The sequence below is a fragment of the Magallana gigas genome, chromosome 10 (genome assembly GCF_963853765.1).
Source record: "Magallana gigas chromosome 10, xbMagGiga1.1, whole genome shotgun sequence".
Classification (NCBI taxonomy): Eukaryota; Metazoa; Mollusca; class Bivalvia; order Ostreida; family Ostreidae; genus Magallana; species Magallana gigas.
Window position 1 is genome coordinate 27,644,089 of NC_088862.1, and position 19,874 is coordinate 27,663,962.

Consider the following 19,874-nt stretch of genomic DNA (forward strand, 5'->3'; position numbering starts at 1 on the left):
TCAAAAACGATAAAAAATGTCTCAGCACTTAATGAACAAAATGTGTTAAGAATTAAACAACCTTTTATTTGGTATCAAGAAAAAGGGCTGGCCCCTCAAAATAGGGACCCAGGTGGGTCTTACGTTTTTTTATCTATAGCCCTCTACTGAGAGATATTTTGTGAAAGTTTATGGCAGCAAATATGTTTATCTTACAGTTCGGTATCCAAGCAAGGTAATAATTTAATCACGTATTACGTAATTAGGAGTTTTGGAGACCAAAAGTCCAAAATTTTGATCACCTATATCTCAGAAAGGAAAAAAGATTTTGAAATACAGTCTTGAAGAAAAGATACTCAATAAGATGTAAATATAGATAATATGCAAACTTCAAAATTTTGTTAAAGAGATAAGGGATCAGTCATTTAAACATTCTTTCCAATATACCTCAAGAGCGGTAACTAATTTCTAAACACTTGTTAAACAAAATGTGTAAAGCATTAAATGACTTTTCAATTGTTTTAAAAAAACAGGGGACTGGCCTCTAAAATAAGGGGACCGAAGGGCTCTAAAGTTTTCTTTGCCTAGGGATATTTTGTGAAAGTTTATAGAAGCCGAATAATACGTTTATATGTTCTAACAATGTAACGATTATTTCATGCGTTTACTTTATTAGGGTTTTAAGGGGCTAGGGATGATGAAGTTTAATCTGTTCGACCTCGATTGGAAGAAATGCCAGTATTTTGAAAGGCAACGTAAGAAAAAAAAAAGATGGAGAAAAGCATTAGTATTCATTTGCTTTTTGTTATCGAAAATCAAAGTCGATGATGTCATATTACTTTCTAAAATCGAACGGAAGAACTCCTCGTTGCTCGCCACGAAATCGTGTCTACTTTTTATCAAGGTCTTCCGTTTCCAACGGAAGACCTCATTGTTATTGCTTTGTTTCTTTTTCCCTTGTATTATTTTTTTTCTTACGCTTTTTTGTACAAGCGATTTCTTGAAAACGACTCGACCGATTTTCGTGAAAATTTCATATCTTGTAGATATTGATTAAAACCTTATATTTATATATATATATATATATTTTTAATGATGTCATTTCCGTTCGGGAGATATTGACGTTTTAACGATTTTAAGAGGGTCGGTTTGTCCTGCTACATGTATCAAAACACCAATGTCTGTCCCCATTAGGGATCTTCAGGGCTAGCCCCTAAAATATTCAAACATTTGTATCTCAAAAATAAACAACAATTTAAGATGGGTGTAAGAACAAAAAATGTTAGTATTCTAAGACCTTTTCAAAGAAATCAAGAAAAAGGGGCTGGCCCCTTTAATTAGGGGCCAAGGCACTCTTTAACTATACTCCAAATAACTTAAAAACGATAAAGATATTATTATCCATTATAGAAGCAAAGTTGTTAATAATACCAATATCTATCAGAAAAAAATCAATGCCAGGCCCATTTATTGCATAATAAGGGTTTTATAGGGGCCAAAGTACTTAAACTTGGACGCAATATATCTAGAAAAGGAGACAAATTCTGTTAAGCATTGTAGAAGAGAAAGTGTTTGCATTGATGATTCTTATCGATTCCATTAATCAAAGCACCAATGTCTGTCCCCATTAAGGATCTAGAGGACTGGCCCCTAAAATATTCAATCATTTGTATCTCAGAAACGAATAACCATTTTAGGTGGTTGTAAGAACAAAAAATGTTAGTATTCGTGGGACCTTTTAAATTAACTCTAGGGAAAGGGGCTGGCCCTTTAGATTAGGGGCCAAGAGACTCGTAAAGTCTTTAAAAAATACTGTTAAACGATCAGGATTTTGTAAAGCATTAAAGAAGCAAAGTTGTTGATCGTAACAATATCAGTTTGTAAAACTCATTGCCACACCCACTGATGACGTCATTAGTGATTTAAGGGAACTAAAATCTTCAATCTTTAATGTGCTGTATGTGAAAAAGCAAAAGTCTTTGTCAAGCATTTGAAAGGATATTGACAATCGTATACATTATCTGAAAGGGAGAGGTTGAGTGGAAATTCTGAAATTTCTTTGATATTTTAATGGTATCGTTTGAAAAATTGAACGGAAGACCTACTCGTTACTCGTAACGAGATCGTATCTAGTTTCCAACGGAAGACCCTCTTGTTATTCTACGGTTTCTTTTTCTTTAATAGGGTCTTCCGTCTTCAGCGGAAGACCCTTCTATTATTCTATTGTTTCTTTTTCACTTTTCTTATTAGGGTCTTCCGTCTTCAGCGGAAGACCCTTCTATTATTGTAATGTTTCTTTTTCACTTTTCTTATTAGGGTCTTCCGTCTTCAGCGGAAGACCCTTCTATTATTCTATTGTTTCTTTTTCACTTTTCTTCTTATTAGGGTTTTCCGTTTTTCAACGGAAAACCCTTCTGTTATTCTACTGTTTCTTATTAGGGTTTTCCGTTTTTCAACGGAAAACCCTTCTGTTATTCTACTGTTTCTTATTAGGGTTTTCCGTTTTTCAACGGAAAACCCTTCTGTTATTCTACTGTTTCTTATTATTATTTTTTTTTTTTCCCGCAAATTTTGTGCACGAGATTTCTCGAACATTTTTTGTATGATTGCTATGAAACTTTCAGGGTATGTAGATGATAATAATATCTCTAGACGTTTTTTTCAAATTTTTAAAATTCACTTCCGGTTATGAGTTATTGCCCTTTAATTGAAAATTGGGGGGTCTTTTGTCCAGAGTTGATCTCGGGAACTACAGATGATAGATGCATGAAATTTGGCGAAATTGTCGGTAACATTTTATAGTTTTGCTGGCATGAAAATTTTGGTAATTTCTTTGTTAGTTTTTGAGCTATTTGTCGCCAAAGTTTAAGATTTTTTCGGGGCTGAAATTCTGTTGCTTTTTGTATTATAACCTTTAAACTAAAAATATTTTGTTAATACATATAGAACAAAAGTTGTTTAGAATAACGAGAGCTTTCATTTAAAATTAAGAAAAAAGGGCTGGCCCCTATAATTAGGGGTCAGCAGCTCATACACGTATTTTTCTGATAGCAAAAATCGTTATCATTTTATGAAAAAAAATTAATTCAGTTATTGTTAATATATTAAATAATGTCATTTGGTATCAAATTTAAAAAGTTCTGTGCCCTATTTTTTTCAAATTTCATAAAACAAATATGTGTGAATCGTAACGTTACATGAACGAGTTAATTTGTCTACATAGACACACAAGCGAACAAATGCCACTTTAAGGCCCAGGCATATACTGCATTACGTTGTGTTGTGTCTTAGATAAATAGTTGTGATTCAATTTCATTTTTTTCATCTATATCATTTATGAATTCAATGAACACACATTATTTTAACGTTCTATGTGCAACTATTTGTCGGGGCGCCCCTGTTTGTAACCCCCGCGCGCGCGCCGAATGTAAACAGTAACGAACGGCATTGTAGAAAAGAGAGAGCCGTAATGCAGAAGAGAAGTTGTGTATTCTTTCGACGTACAAATGCATTTTCAATTTACTGTGAAACATATGAACATGCACAGGGAACAATACTACATATTTGTTTAAGGAGGATATTTTTCTCGTGTGAATCGTTTACGAGGAAATTCTGACAGCCACACTTCTGTCGACGATCAGCCGTTGATAAGCTACGAGTAATAAAGGGGAAAAGATGGACATTAAAGTGTGTGATTTATGTGGATGTTACTGAAGAAGGTGAGGCTTTTACTCCTTTTAAAGTTTTAAAAAGTTAAAGTTAAAATTTAGTATATAGTATAGATGTACATGTAAGTACGTGCACACTGTTTGTTTTTGTTATGGTGTGGGTGTTTGTTTACTAGGCTAACGTGTAATTTTTACATGTTTCATGGATGTTAAGACTCGCTCGAGGTTCATGGGGGACTGGAAAGGGTAACTGAATTTATGTATTTAAAAAAATAACAGATTGTGAATTTTCAACTCAAAATTCAAAGCAGGGTCTAATTAGAAACATATCATATATTCTTGTGCAGAAGACTCCAAATGTAGTCATGAATATCCTGTAGACATAACTTCAAGTAAATAAAATTGTATACTTCAGACTTCAGAGTTAAAACATGACTTTAATATCTTTATGATGCCAATCATTGTATCATTAGAAAGGTTTAGCAGACCAACGGGTACCCGGTACATGTACTTGTACATGTAGGTTACAAGTTAGAACTATGCGTACTATTCTACCAGTTCACATAATTTTTCTTGTTTAGCAGTTATGATGTGTACTTAAATTGTCCTTGTTAATGTTTTAAATGTAATTTTTTATTCTCTTTTTTTAATCTGACTACTGGCAGTACTGGCCTGCGAGCAGTTCTCGTCGAGGACCATTTCTCGCTGGTGCACTGTAACATCATATTTTCGTATATAATTTTATGTGTTGATAAAATGACGTAACAATGCACTGGTGAGAAATGGTACTCGGCGAGAACTGATCGCACACCAATATTGATTAATTACAGACAAAAACTGAAGGTTGCGCGTGTTATTTCTTATTGAACAACATTGTTTAAAATAATTCTTTATATATGTGATGATCAGACCGGTTTGAATACCAGTGCCAGATAGCTCAGTTGGTAGAGCACCTGACTAGAGATTCAGGGGGCCCAGGTTCAAATCCCGGTTTGGTCCTTCATTATTTCTCCCATCCTGTTACAATATTGGTGTTGTGACCAACACCTGGAACTAACAGGTTAACTCCTGCCAGGGGTGATCTTCGAGGGTGAAGATCATTTAAGGGGGAAGGAATGTGACGGTCAGACTGGTTTGAATACCGGTGCCAGATACATGTAGCTCAGTTGGTAGAGCACTTGACTAGAGATTCAGAGGGCCAGGTTCGAATCCCAGTTTGTTCTATCGTTATTTCTCCCATCTTTTACATATACATGTATATCAGATATATGACAGATGATTAAGGGTCATCACATGTTTTGCAAGATGCAATAAGTTTTAAAAACCTTTACTTTACAACACAATACATATAAGTGAATATTTATGTTTCCTGTTATTATTTGGTGTGGTTTTCTTGACAGTGTCGCATAAACAATTTACCCGCTCCTAAAACACAAACTTTCTTTTTGTGGATTCAGCTTACCGCTGATTGGCTGCTGTTGCAGCAGACAAATAAGATATGCACGCACAAAACACAATGAACTTATCAGAGAATGAGTTGAGTTTATTTCAACTGTTGGAATTTGGGGTTGTTTTTTTTTAAATGTATACTTGTGACAAAACATATATGTGGTACATACAGCTGTAGCTTTGTGAAGAAAATTTTGGTTAGACCATATATACCTATCATGCAAGTAAATAATATTTAAAAAAAACTTGCAATTTATGGCGCATGAAATATACGCTAGTTTTATAAAGATTGACATACATGTAATGTACCACATTCTGTGAAAAATAATCTATTAAAAATTCTTCATCAAGTTTACTCATACATGTTTTATGCTTATTACACATAGTATTGTTTTTAAAACATGTAATTTATAAGAAAATAAGCAAAAACCCTTGCTTAATTTATTTGCAAAAAAAAAAACACAGTAGAATTGATAAAAAATGGTATACCAGAAGCTAATACCAGTACATGTACTTTGACGCTGTTCGGTGGGTAATATTCGTTTGTAATTTACGAATTGAAATATTGACTGTTGCACTACAAGTATGGTAATAAACTCTCTCTCTCTCTCAAACTCTCTCTCTCTCAATTTGATAAGTGTTTATACCTATGAAAATTTTTTAATATTATATTATGACTTGATATGCACATTTTTGATCTTGTACTGCCTAAATGTTATGTCATGTATTGGGATATGTCATACCTATTACACTGCATGTAAACACAGCTAATTATTTTTTTTTTTTATTTCAGCTCAAAACAGACTCTTGTTACCACATGGCTTTTACCGGTACCTGTTGATTCTTGTGGGTCAGCTCCTGAGATTAACCTGTCACCTCTATCCACATGCATATTCCTTGTGTTCTACAGACTATTTACCGGTAATTCAAATTAAATCCGATAATGCATAAACAATAATGGAACTTGAAGAAAGCATCATGCCATGTTGTGGTTTGTGTTTGATAAGAAATTATGAAAACAAAATTAAGGCTGTTTATAAAGAAATTCATAATTGCTGTGAAAATTTGTTTTTCAATAAAAGTATGCAATTATGTTTCCTTTATTTTTTATTTCATAAAGATATTTAGATGTGTTTACATAATTGAAAAATCCCCCCCCTCTATTTAATTGTCTGCATTAAGATTACATGTAGGATATGTAAATGTACATTTGACTTTGAAATAACATCTGCTATGATAATTACTATTGAAATGAACAAGAAACAACCTATTTCTACCTTTCTTAGGTATATATGCATAAAAAAAAGTAGAAAAACATGTCAAATTTGAAAATTTTTCATTGAAATCAACTCGATCTGTCTCCAGCTACCTGGGTGTGTTTGAATTTAATTTTAATTTAAGGCAGATGTCTAACTTGTAGGTTGTAACTTACTGTTTTAGCATGGTTAGAAGGAGACTAGAAATCAGAATAGATTAGTTATTCACTAAATATGATTGTTAGCTTACTTTTTTCATGAAAACAAGAAATCACAAGCAGGACAGCTGTCTATTTGTTAATTAAAATGGTACAAATCATACAATAAACAAATAAAGATCAAATTTTAGAATCATTGATGATTGTTTTCATATGTGTGAGAAATTACTCAAGGAAATTGCCACACGTTTCATAAAATTAGATAAAACATTTCAAACAATGACTTTTTATGAAAATCAAAAGATTGGGGGTGGGGGGTATACATGTAAGGGTATTTCTAAGTGATGTGAAGCTTTTATCATGATTATATCATGTAGGGGTATGTTGTATTGAATAAGGTTTCTTTTTAAAGGTGGTTGAACAAAAGTTGACCTCTAAAAGGTCAGGTAAAGATGTTTTACTATGGAGAACCCTGTAAATCTGTGTTTACTAAAGGAAATTGGAAATGGTGGGTTCACTTAAATGGCCATATTTTTATTAAACCTCAATGGAATTGGCAATATGTGGTATTCTTTTTCTCAGAATTGCATTAGCTTTCTTAGTCTTTTCATAAAAATGTTAGTGTACTAAGTTAAAGGTACAAGGAACAGTTTCGGATAAAGTACCGTCAATATTTTTGTAAAATTGAGAGTGACTGTACTTGAAGGTTTATCATTGTTGCGTAGATTCATGAAATGAATTTTAATGATTATCAATAGTTAGAGGGATGTCTCTTGTTGGAATTGGTAAGCAATATTAAGGCCCCTGATTTTAAGTACATGAGAAGCAGAAATAAATTGTGAAACTTGCGGCTATGACAGATATGTTGACTTTACAGTGAAATTGAAGGTTACAAACGGGAGGTTATATAACATGAAATGTAGGTGGATGGGATATTATATGCCTATTTAGAATTTACTGGGTATGAGGACAATAGCAAGTTTATTGTCCCCAAAGACAGCAACTATTTAATGAGGCAATTATAAAGCCAAGGGAAATAGTTGCTGTGGAGTGGGACAATTTACTTGCTATTGTCCGAATAGTCAGTTAATTGGTATTTCATTATACAGAAGAAAACTTTATTTGTCAGCGATGCACAATTTCTTGATGATAAACAAATTAGAGTTAAATCAAACTTTGTATTTAATGATGCGATCTTATTAGGTCAGAGGTGTTCCGAGTTTAAGGTGATATGGGACACTTCCATGTTGTGACGTATTGTTTATCGAAATAAACAATAAAATAAAGTGTAATTATATAAGTACATGTAGTTTCTTTTCAAAAATGGTCACATAACTCCTTAGCACAGTGGGTTAGAGGGTTACTAGGAACCTGTAAGTCATGAGTTCGAATCCCGCTGGGGTTTTTACAATTTTTACCTTTTCAAATATTTTTAAAAGCTATTTTTTGGTTAAATATTGTAAATATTGATGACTATTCACCATGGACAGATAACATGGATACTATTTTAAATTAGATAAAAAGGCATGTTTATGCGGGCGCCTTCTAGTGATCAATTTGTCCGTCTGTCCATCCGAGATGGCTTGACAGGAGCATAGCTTCTCTCCCCTTGGCCCAATCTGGCTCATACCTCATCCACATGGTTCCTTTGGTTGAAGGATGTGCAGTGACCTTGAACCATGTTTTTAGGTATAAGGTTAAGGTCATAGCAGAATTATATATATAAAATCCTTGTCTGGGGCATATCTTTTTTCCCTTTGGTCCAATCTGGCTAATACTCACAGAGTGTCTCTATGGTTAAACGATGTGCAGTGACCTTGCATGAAATTTCTAGGTAAAGGGTGAAGATCATATCGGATCATGCAAAAATCCTTTTTTGAGAGCATATATAATTTCTACTAACCCTTATTTGGCTCAGACTTCACATAAGCAGAGCGTTTGAGTAAAGGGTGAAAGGGTGTGTAGTGACCTTGAACCTATTTTCAGTGAAAAGAAACTGTGAAGGTCATAGCAGAATTATATTTTTAAAAATCCTTGTCCGGAGTATATCTTCTCTCCCTTTGCTCCATTCAGCCTCATACTTCACCCACATGATGCCTTAAAATTTGATCAAAATATATGCAATGACCTCGAATGATATTTGTAGATGAAGAGTCAAGGTCATATCAGATCACACACAAATCCATATTTTAAGAGCATAGATATACTCTCCTTTTAGCCCCAATTTGGCTAATATTTTACCTTTACAGAGTTTATTGGTTAATGGCGTGCAGTGACCTTGAACCAAGTCTGTCAATGTGAAGGCAGGGCTCGACATTAACGCTTGTCCGCTTGTCCGGTACCAGTTAAAAAAATATGCGGACAAGTGAATATTGCTGGCCACTTGTCCGACTGGACAAGTGCATTTTTTATAGTAAGAAGTCTCCAACATTTAAAAAAGAAAAGAAAGTTTTGTGATAAGTTTATCTGTAGTCTCGTTATAAGTTTATCGATTAGTTATTTTGAATTTCGATCCCGACATCAAATTGCAATGCAATTGAGTTACTCTTGATCGGGATTGAAGTTCACTAATTTCAAACAACTTTCAAGGTGTGGATCTTAGTTCTTACAAAGTACCAAACACATATGTTAAGAAAAAGAAAGGAAGAAAAGGTAGCAAAGATAAAGGATTATGGAAAGAAATGTAACTTATTTTAGGTTTCATTCATCATTGATAGACTATGATGGCATTCCATGTTTAGTTTAAAAAACAGCTGAGAAATCAATATAACAGTTACATGTATTTTTAAACCTGATGCTAAATTTAAGATGTCTTGTAATTTGCCATGACAAAGCTACAGCTGACAAATCATGTTTAATGTTATATAGAACAAATACATGTACATAATTATAGGAAAGACACTTTAAGTTTCCATTTAAAAAGTCAGGTTATTAATTATAGCTAGAGTATTAATCAATAAATGATTTTATTTTAGTAATAGAGTACTGTAGTTCTCAAGTTGACAATATTTGATCTTTAATATTGAATATTTTTCGGACAAGTGAAGTTGAAGTTCGGACAAGTAAATGTTTTGGTCACTTGTCCGAATGGACAAGTAGGAAAAAAAGTTAATGTAGAGCCCTGGAAGGTCATAGCAGATCTTTTTAAAATTAGTTTTAGACAGTAGATTATTTTCCAAATATGCTTAATCTTGGTCAGATTGAACAAAAATGCATGTATGTTAGGAGGAATGAAATTGAATTAAAAGTTCTATGCCAGCTGGAAAAATTTCAAGTTATAGCTCAAGGTCAAAGCAGAATTCTCTGAAATTACATAAGCGGGGCCCTTTGAAATGTTCACCATTTCAATGTTGTCTGGTTCATAGTAATTTTACATAGAAAATATTCACAGAGGTACAGTAAAGTAAACTTAACATCGATAAGTTTCTGACAATTAATGACGCAACGAGCACACAGTACGAAAGGTCAACCCTTTAAAAAGCAGTGAAGAGAAAAAGTTGCTCAGAATTATGTTTTAAACAAAACTGATTTTTTACGTAAATTTTAATTTTGCATTCTGGGTTAAGAAAAAAGATGTTAGTTCAAGGTAAAGTAAACTTGTACCTAAAATGAAGTCAAATTTGTTAAGTCGTACTTAAACACATTGGTTTTTTTTTGTTAAGTCGTTCTTGAAATGGTTAAGGGTTTTTGGTTAAGTCGTACTTAAAAACATTCGGATTATGTTAAGTTGTACCAAGAATCATTCGATTTTTTTTTTATCTTTTTGTACTTAGGTTTCTTTGTTACTAGATAAAGAACTCTGCTTCTTAGACGTACTTCTAGCGTTGCTTTCGACATTAGCGGAAAACCCACTCGTTGCTTTGCAACGAGCTTTGCTCTAGTTATTATTATTTTTTTTTCCCGCAAATTTTGTGCACGAGATTTCTCGAACATTTTTTGTCTGATTGCTATGAAACTTTCAGGGTATGTAGATGATAATAATATCTCGAGACGTTTTTTTCAAATTTTTAAAATTCACTTCCGGTTATGAGTTAATGCCCTTTAATTGAAATTTGGGGGGTCTTTTGTCCAGAGTTGATCTCGGGAACTACAGATGATAGATGCATGAAATTTGGCGAAATTGTCGGTAACATTTTATAGTTTTGCTGGCATGAAAATTTTGGTAATTTCTTTGTTAGTTTTTGAGCTATTTGTCGCCAAAGTTTAAGATTTTTTCGGGGCTGAAATTTTGTTGCTTTTTGTATTATAACCTTTAAACTAAAAATGTTTTGTTAATACATATAGAACAAAAGTTGTTTAGAATAACGAGAGCTTTCATTTAAAATTAAGAAAAAAGGGCTGGCCCCTATAATAAGGGGCCAGCAGCTCATACACGTATTTTTCTGATAGCAAAAATCGTTATCATTTTATGAAAAAAAATTAATTCAGTTATTGTTAATATATTAAATAATGTCATTTGGTATCAAATTAAACAAGTTCTGTGCTATATTTTTTTTCAAATTTCATAAAACAAATATGTGAGAATCGTACATCGATGAACGAGTTAATATGTCTACATAGACACACAAACAAACAAATGCCACATTAAGGCCCAGGAATTTACTGCATTACGTTGTGTTGCGTCTTAGATAAATTGTTGTGATTCAATTTCATTTTTTTCATCTATATCATTTATGAATTCAATGAACACACATTATTTAAACGTTCTATGTGCAACTTTTTGTCGGGGCGCCCCTGTTTGTAACCCCCGCGCGCGCGCCGAATGTAAACAGTAACGAACGGCCTATTGTAGAAAAGAGAGAGCCGTAATGCAGTTCTAAGAGAAGTTGTGTATTCTTTCGGTGTACACATGCATTTTCAAGTTACTGTGAAACATATGAACATGCACAGGGAACAATACTACATATTTGTATAAGGAGGGATATGTTCTCGTGTGAATCGTTTACGAGGAAATTCTGACAGCCACACTTCTGTCGACGATCAGCCGTTGATAAGCTACGAGTAATAAAGGAGAAAAGATGGACATTAAAGTGTGTGATTTATGTGGATGTTACTGAACAAGGTGAGGCTTTTACTCCTTTTAAAGTTTTTTGTTAACTGGTTAAAATTTAGTATATAGTATAGATGTACATGTAAGTACGTGTACACTGTTAGATGTTTTTGTTATGGTGTGGGTGTTTGTTTACTAACGTGTAATTTTTACATGTTTCATGGATGTTTAGACTCGCTCGAGGTTCATGGGGGACTGGAAAGGGTAACTGAATTTATCTATTTAAAAAAATAACAGATTGTGAATTTTCAACTCAAAATTTAAAGCAGGGTCTAATTAGAAACATATCATATATTCTTGTGCAGAAGACTCCAAATGTAGTCATGAATACCCTGTAGACATAACTTCAAGTAAATAAAATTGTATACTTCAGACTTCAGAGTTAAAACATGACTTTAATATCTTTATGATGCCGATCATTGTATCATTAAAGAGGTTTAGCAGACCAACGGGTACCTGGTACATGTACTTGTACATGTAGGTTACAAGTTAGAACTATGCCTACCATTCTACCAGTTCACATAATTTTTCTTGTTTAGCAGTTATGATGTGTACTTAAATTGTCCGTGTTAATGTTTTAAATGTAATTTTTTATTCTCTTTTTTTAATCTGACTACTGGCAGTACTGGCGTGCGAGCAGTTCTCGCCGAGGACCATTTCTCGCTGGTGCACTGTTACATCATATTTTCGTATATAATTTTATGTGTTGATAAAATGACGTAACAATGCACTGGTGAGAAATGGTACTCGGCGAGAACTGATAGCACGCCAATATTGATTAATTACAGACAAAAACTGAAGGTTGCGAGTGTTATTTTTTATTGAACAACATTGTTTAAAATAATTCTATATATATGTGACGATCAGACCGGTTTGAATACCAGTGCCAGATAGCTCAGTTGGTAGAGCACCTGACTAGAGATTCAGGAGGCCCAGGTTCAAATCCCGGTTTGGTCCTTCATTATTTCTCCCATCCTGTTACAATATTGGTGTTGTGACCAACCCCTGGAACTAACAGGTTAACTCGATCCTGCCAGGGATGATCTTCGAGGGTGAAGATCATTTAAGGGGGAGGAATGTGACGGTCAGACTGGTTTGAATACCGGTGCCAGATACATGTAGCTCAGTTGGTAGAGCACTTGACTAGAGATTCAGAGGGCCAGGTTCGAATCCCACTTTGTTCCGTCGTTATTTTTCCCATCTTTTACATATACATGTATATCAGATATATGACAGATGATTAAGGTCATCACATGTTTTGCAAGATGCAATAAGTGTTAAAAACCTTTACTTTACAACACAATACATATAAGTGAATATTTATGTTTCCTGTTATTATTTGGTGTGGTTTTCTTGACAGTGTCGCATAAACAATTTACCCGCTCCTAAAACACAAACTTTCTTTTTGTGGATTCAGCTTACCGCTGATTGGCTGCTGTTGCAGCAGACAAATAAGATATGCACGCACAAAACACAATGAACTTATCAGAGAATGAGTTGAGTTTATTTCAACTGTTGGAATTTGGGGTTGTTTTTTTTTAAATGTATACTTGTGACAAAACATATATGTGGTACATACAGCTGTAGCTTTGTGAAGAAAATTTTGGTTAGACCATATATACCTATCATGCAAGTAAATGATATTTACAAAAAACTTGCAATTTATGGCGCACGAAATATACGCTAGTTTTATAAAGATTGACATACATGTAATGTACCACATTCTTTGAAAAATAATCTTTTAAAAATTCTTCATTAAGTTTACTCATACATGTTTTATGCTTATTACATGTAGTATTGTTTTTAAAACATGTAATTTATAAGAAAATAAACAAAAACCCACGCTAAATTTATTTGCAAAAAAAAAAAACACAGTAGAATTGATAAAAAATGGTATACCAGAAGCGAATACCAGTACATGTACTTTGACGCTGTTCGGTGGGTAATATTCGTTTGTAATTTACGAATTGAAATATTGACTGTTGCACTACAAGTACGGTAATAAACTCTCTCTCTCTCTCAAACTCTCTCTCTTTCTCAATTTGATAAGTATTTATACCTATGAAAATTTTTTAATATTATATTATGACTTGATATGCAAATTTTTGATCTTGTACTGCCTAAATGTTATGTCATGTATTGGGATATGTCATACTTATTACACTGCATGGTCAGTGTATTTTTTACAGAAATACTATGCATATGTTAATGTAAACACAGCTATTACTAGTACATGTATGTAAACACAGCTAATTATTTTTTTTATTTATTTCAGCTCAAAACAGACTCTTGTTACCACATGGCTTTTACCGGTACCTGTTGATTCTTGTGTGTCAGCTCCTGAGATTAACCTGTCACCTCTATCCACATGCATATTCCTTGTGTTCTACAGACTATTTACCGGTAATTCAAATTAAATCCGATAATGCATGAATAATAATGGAACTTGAAGAAAGCATCATGCCATGTTGTGGTTTGTGTTTGATAAGAAATTATGAAAACAAAATTAAGGCTGTTTAAAGAAATTCATAATTGCTGTGAAAATTTGTTTTTCAATAAAAGCATACAATTATGTTTCCTTTATTTTTTATTTCATAAAGATATTTAGATGTGTTTACATAATTGAACCCCCCCCCCCCCCCCCCCTCTATTTAATTGTCTGCATTAAGATTACATGTAGGATATGTAAATGTACATTTGACTTTGAAATAACATCTGCTATGATAATTACTTTTGAAATGAACAAGAAACAACCTATTTCTACCTTTCTAAGGTATATATGCATAAAAAAGTAGAAAAACATGTCAAATTTGAACATTTTTCATTGAAATCAACTCTGTCTCCAGCTACCTGGGTGTGTTTGAATTTAATTCTTATTTAAGGCAGATGTCTAACTTGTAGGTTGTAACTTACTGTTTTAGCATGGTTAGAAGGAGACTAGAAATCAGAATAGATTAGATATTCACTAAATATGATTGTTAGCTTACTTTTTTCATGAAAACAAGAAATCATAAGCAGGACAGCTGTCTATTTGTTAATTAAAATGGTACAAATCATACAATAAACAAATAAAGATCAAATTTTAGAATCATTGATGATTGTTTTCAAATATGTGTGAGAAATTACTCAAGGAAATTGCCACACGTTTCATAAAATTAGGTAAAACATTTCAAACCATGACTTTTTATGAAAATCAAAAGATTGGGGGGTGGGGGGTATACATGTAAGGGTATTTCTAAGTGATGTGAAGCTTTTATCATGATTATATCATGTAGGCATATGTCGTATTGAATAAGGTTTCTTTTTAAAGGTGGTTGAACAAAAGTTGACCTCTAAAAGGTCAGGTAAAGATGTTTTACTATGGAGAACCCTGTAAATCTGTGTTTACTAAAGGAAATTGGAAATGGTGGGTTCACTTAAATGGCCATATTTTTATTAAACCTCAATGGAATTGGCAATATGTGGTATTCTTTTTCTCAGAATTGCATTAGCTTTCTTATTCTAAGACAAACCGTCTTTTCATAAAAATGTTAGTGTACTAACTTAAAGGTACAAGGAACAGTTTCGGATAAAGTACCGTCAATATTTTTGTAAAATTGAGAGTGACTGTACTTGAAGGTTTATCATTGTTGCGTAGATTCATGAAATGAATTTTAATGATTATCAATAGTTAGAGGGATGTCTCTTGTTGGAATTGGTAAGCAATATTAAGGCCCCTAATTTTAAGTACATGAGAAGCAGAAATAAATTGTGAAACTTGCGGCTATGACAGATGTGTTGACTTTACAGTGAAATTGAAGGTTACAAACGGGAGGTTATATAACATGAAATGTAGGTGGATGGGATATTATATGCCTATTTAGTATTTACTGGGTATGAGGACAATAGCAAGTTTATTGTCCCCCAAGACAGCAACTATTTAATGAGGCAAAGCCAAGGGAAATAGTTGCTGTGGAATGGGACAATAAACTTGCTATTGTCCGAATAGTCAGTTAATTGGTATTTCATTATGCAGAAGAAAACTTTATTTGTCAGCGATGCAGAATTTCTTGATGATAAACAAATTAGAGTTAAATCAAACTTTGTATTTAATGCGGCGATCTTATTTGGTCAGAGGTGTTCCGAGTTTAAGGTGATATGGGACACTTCCATGTTGTGACGTATTGTTTATCGAAATAAACAATAAAATAAAGTTAAATTATATAAGTACATGTAGTTTCTTTTCAAAAATGGTCACCTAACTCCTTAGCACAGTGGGTTAGAGGGTTTACTAGGAACCTGTAAGTCATGAGTTCGAATCCCGCTGGGGTTTTTACAATTTTTACCTTTTCAAATATTTTTAAAAGCTATTTTTTGGTTAAATATTGTAAAATTTGAAAATTCTAAACCGGTGAAAAGTTTTCAATTATATAGTACTTTAATCCACATTAATATCGACAGATGTCCCATACCACCTTAAAAAGGAGGGAAATCAAATTCTGCTGATGAATGGTTTTGATGACTATTCACCATGGGCAGATAGCATGGATACTATTTTAAATTAGATAAAAAGGCATGTTTATGCGGGCGCCTTCTAGTGATCAATTTGACCGTCTGTCCATCCGAGATGGCTTGACAGGAGCATAGCTTCTCTCCCCTTGGCCCAATCTGGCTCATACCTCATCCACAGGGTTCCTTTGGTTGAAGGATGTGCAGTGACCTTGAACCATGTTTTTAGGTATAAGGTTAAGGTCATAGCAGAATTATATATATAAAATCCTTGTCTGGGGCATATCTTTTTTCCCTTTGGTCCAATCTGGCTAATACTCACAGAGTGTCTCTATGGTTAAACGATGTGCAGTGACCTTGCATGAAATTTCTAGGTAACGGGTGAAGATCATATCGGATCATGCAAAAATCCTTTTTTGAGAGCATATATAATTTCTACTAACCCCTATTTGGCGCAGACTTCACATAAGCAGAGCTTTTGAGTAAAGGGTGAACGGGTGTGTAGTGACCTTGAACCTATTTTCAGTGAAAAGAAACTGTGAAGGTCATACCAGAATTATATTTTTAAAAATCCTTGTCCGGAGTATATCTTCTCTCCCTTTGCTCCAATCAGCCTCATACTTCACCCACATGATGCCTCTGTTCAAAATATATGCAATGACCTCGAATGATATTTGTAGATGAAGAGTCAAGGTCATCAGATCACACAAAAATCCATATTTTAAGAGCATAGATATACTCTCCTTTTAGCCCCTATTTGGCTAATATTTTACCTTTACAGAGTTTATTGGTTAATGGCGTGCAGTGACCTTGAACCAAGTCTGTCAATGTGAAGGTCATAGCAGATCTTTTTAAAATTAGTTTTAGACAGTAGATTATTTTCCAAATATGCTTAATCTTGGTCAGATTGAACAAAAATGCATGTATGTTAGGGGGAATGAAATTGAATTAAAAGTTCTATGCCAGCTGGAAAAATTTCAAGTTATAGGTCAAGGTCAAAGCAGAATTCTCTGAAATAACATAAGCGGGGCCCTTTGAAATGTTCACCATTTCAATGTTGTCTGGTTCATAGTAATTTTACATAGAAAATATTCACAGAAGAACAGTAAAGTAAACTTTACTTCGATAAGTTTTGACAATTAATGACGCAACGAGCACACAGTACGAAAGGTCAACCTTTTGAAAAGCAGTGAAGAGGAAAAGTTGCTCAGAATTATGTTTTAAACAAAATTGATTTTTTACATAAATTTTAATTTTGCATTCTGGGTTAAGAAAAAAGATGTTAGTTCAAGGTAAAGTAAACTTGTACCTAAAATGAAGTCAAATTTGTTAAGTCGTACTTAAACACATTGTTTTTTTTGTTAAGTCGTTCTTGAAATGGTTAAGGGTTTTTGGTTAAGTCGTACTTAAAAACATTCGGATCATGTTAAGTTGTACCAAGAATCATTCGATTTTTTTTATCTTTTTGCACTTAGGTTTCTTTGTTACTAGATTAAGAACTCTGCTTCTTAGACGTACTTCTAGCGTTGCTTTCGACATTAGCGGAAAACCCACTCGTTGCTTTGCAACGAGCTTTGCTCTAGTTATTATTTTTTTTTTTATCCGCAAATTTTGTGTAGGCCATTTCTCGTACATTTGTTGTCTGATTGTTATGAAACTTTCAGGGTATGTAGACAATGTTAATATCTCGAGACGTTTTTTTCAAATTTTTAAAATTCACTTCCGGTTATGAGTTATTGCCCTTTAATTGAAAATTGGGGGGTCTTTTGTCCAGAGTTGATCTCGGGAACTACAAAAGATAGTTGCATGAAATTTAGCAGAATTGTTGGTAACATTTAATAGTTTTGCTGGCATGAAAAGTTTGGCAAAATGTTTTTTAGTTTTTAATCTATTTGCCGGTAAAGTATAAGGTTTTGGGGGGTCTGAAATTTTGTTGTTCTTTGTATAATAACCTTTAAACTAAAAATATTTTGTTAATACATATAGAGCAAAAGTTGTTTAGAATAACGAGAGCTTTCATTTAAAATTAAGAAAAAAGGGCTGGCCCCTATAATTAGGGGTCAGCAGCTCATACACGTATTTTTCTGATAGCAAAAATCATTATCATTTAATGAAAAAAAATGAATTCAGTTATTGTTAATATATTAAATAATGTCATTTGGTATCAAATTAAACAAGTTCTGTGCTATATTTTTTTTCAAATTTCATAAAACAAATATGTGAGAATCGTACATGAACGAGTTAATATGTCTACATAGACACACAAGCGAACAAATGCCACTTTAAGGCCCAGGCATTTACTGCATTACGTTGTGTTGCGCCTTAGATAAATTGTTGTGATTCAATTTCATTTTTTTCATCTATATCATTTATGAATTCAATGAACACACATTATTTAAACGTTCTATGTGCAACTATTTGTCGGGGCGCCCCTGTATGTAACCCCCGCGCGCGCGCCGAATGTAAACAGTAACGAACTGCATTGTAGAAAAGAGAGAGCCGTAATGCAGAAGAGAAGTTGTGTATTCTTTCGGTGTATACATGCATTTTCAATTTACTGTGAAACATATGAACATGCACAGGGAACAATACTAGGCCTACATATTTGTTTTTTTCTCGTGTGAATCGTTTACGAGGAAATTCTGACAGCCACACTTCTGTCGACGATCAGCCGTTGATAAGCAACGAGTAATAAAGGAGAAAAGATGGACATTAAAGTGTGTGATTTATGTGGATGTTACTGAAGAAGGTGAGGCTTTTACTCCTTTTAAAGTTTCTTGTTAACTGGTTAAAATTTAGTATATAGTATAGATGTACATGTAAGTACGTGCACACTGTTAGATGTTTTTGTTATGATGTGGGTGTTTGTTTACTAACGTGTAATTTTTACATGTTTCATGGATGTTTAGACTCGCTCGAGGTTCATGGGGGACTGGAAAGGGTAACTGAATTTATCTATTTAAAAAAATAACAGATTGTGAATTTTCAACTCAAAATTCAAAGCAGGGTCTAATTAGAAACATATCATATATTCTTGTGCAGAAGACTCCAAATGTAGTCATGAATACCCTGTAGACATAACTTCAAGTAAATAAAATTGTATACGTCAGACTTCAGAGTTAAAACATGACTTTAATATCTTTATGATGCCGATCATTGTATCATTAGAGAGGTTTAGCAGACCAACGGGTACCCGGTACATGTACTTCTACATGTAGGTTACAAGTTAGAACTATGCGTACCATTCTACCAGTTCACATAATTTTTCTTGTTTAGCAGTTATGATGTGTACTTAAATTGTCTTTGTTAATGTTTTAAATGAAATTTTTTATTCTCTTTTTTTAATCTGACTACTGGCAGTACTGGCGTGCGAGCAGTTCTCGATGAGGACCATTTCTCGCTGGTGCACTGTTACATCATATTTTCGTATGTAATTTTATGTGTTGATAAAATGACGTAACAATGCACTGGTGAAAAATGGTACTCGGCGAGAACTGATCGCACGCCAATATTGATTAATTACAGACAAAAACTGAAGGTTGCGAGTGTTATTTTTTATTGAACAACATTGCTTAAAATAATTCTTTATATATGTGACGATCAGACCGGTTTGAATACCAGTGCCAGATAGCTCAGTTGGTAGAGCACCTGACTAGAGATTCAGGGGGCCCAGGTTGAAATCCCAGTTTGGTCCTTCATTATTTCTACCATCCTGTTACAATATTGGTGTTGTGACCAACCCCTGGAACTAACAGGTTAACTCGATCCTGCCAGGGGTGATCTTCGAGGGTGAAGATCATTTAAGGGGGGAGGAATGTGACGGTCA

The 19,874-nt window shown here is 33.6% G+C and overlaps 2 long non-coding RNA genes across 2 annotated transcripts; both read left to right on the forward strand.

Annotated features, from left to right (window-relative positions):
• Window positions 1-2,482: 2,482 nt before the first annotated feature.
• On the forward strand, window positions 2,483-6,192 carry LOC136272367 (uncharacterized). Its single transcript, XR_010710356.1, has 2 exons — window positions 2,483-3,698; window positions 5,890-6,192. It is a non-coding gene; the product is annotated as an uncharacterized lncRNA (long non-coding RNA).
• A 4,916-nt stretch (window positions 6,193-11,108) lies between these two features.
• On the forward strand, window positions 11,109-14,132 carry LOC136272398 (uncharacterized). Its single transcript, XR_010710401.1, has 2 exons — window positions 11,109-11,572; window positions 13,836-14,132. It is a non-coding gene; the product is annotated as an uncharacterized lncRNA (long non-coding RNA).
• Window positions 14,133-19,874: the final 5,742 nt, after the last annotated feature.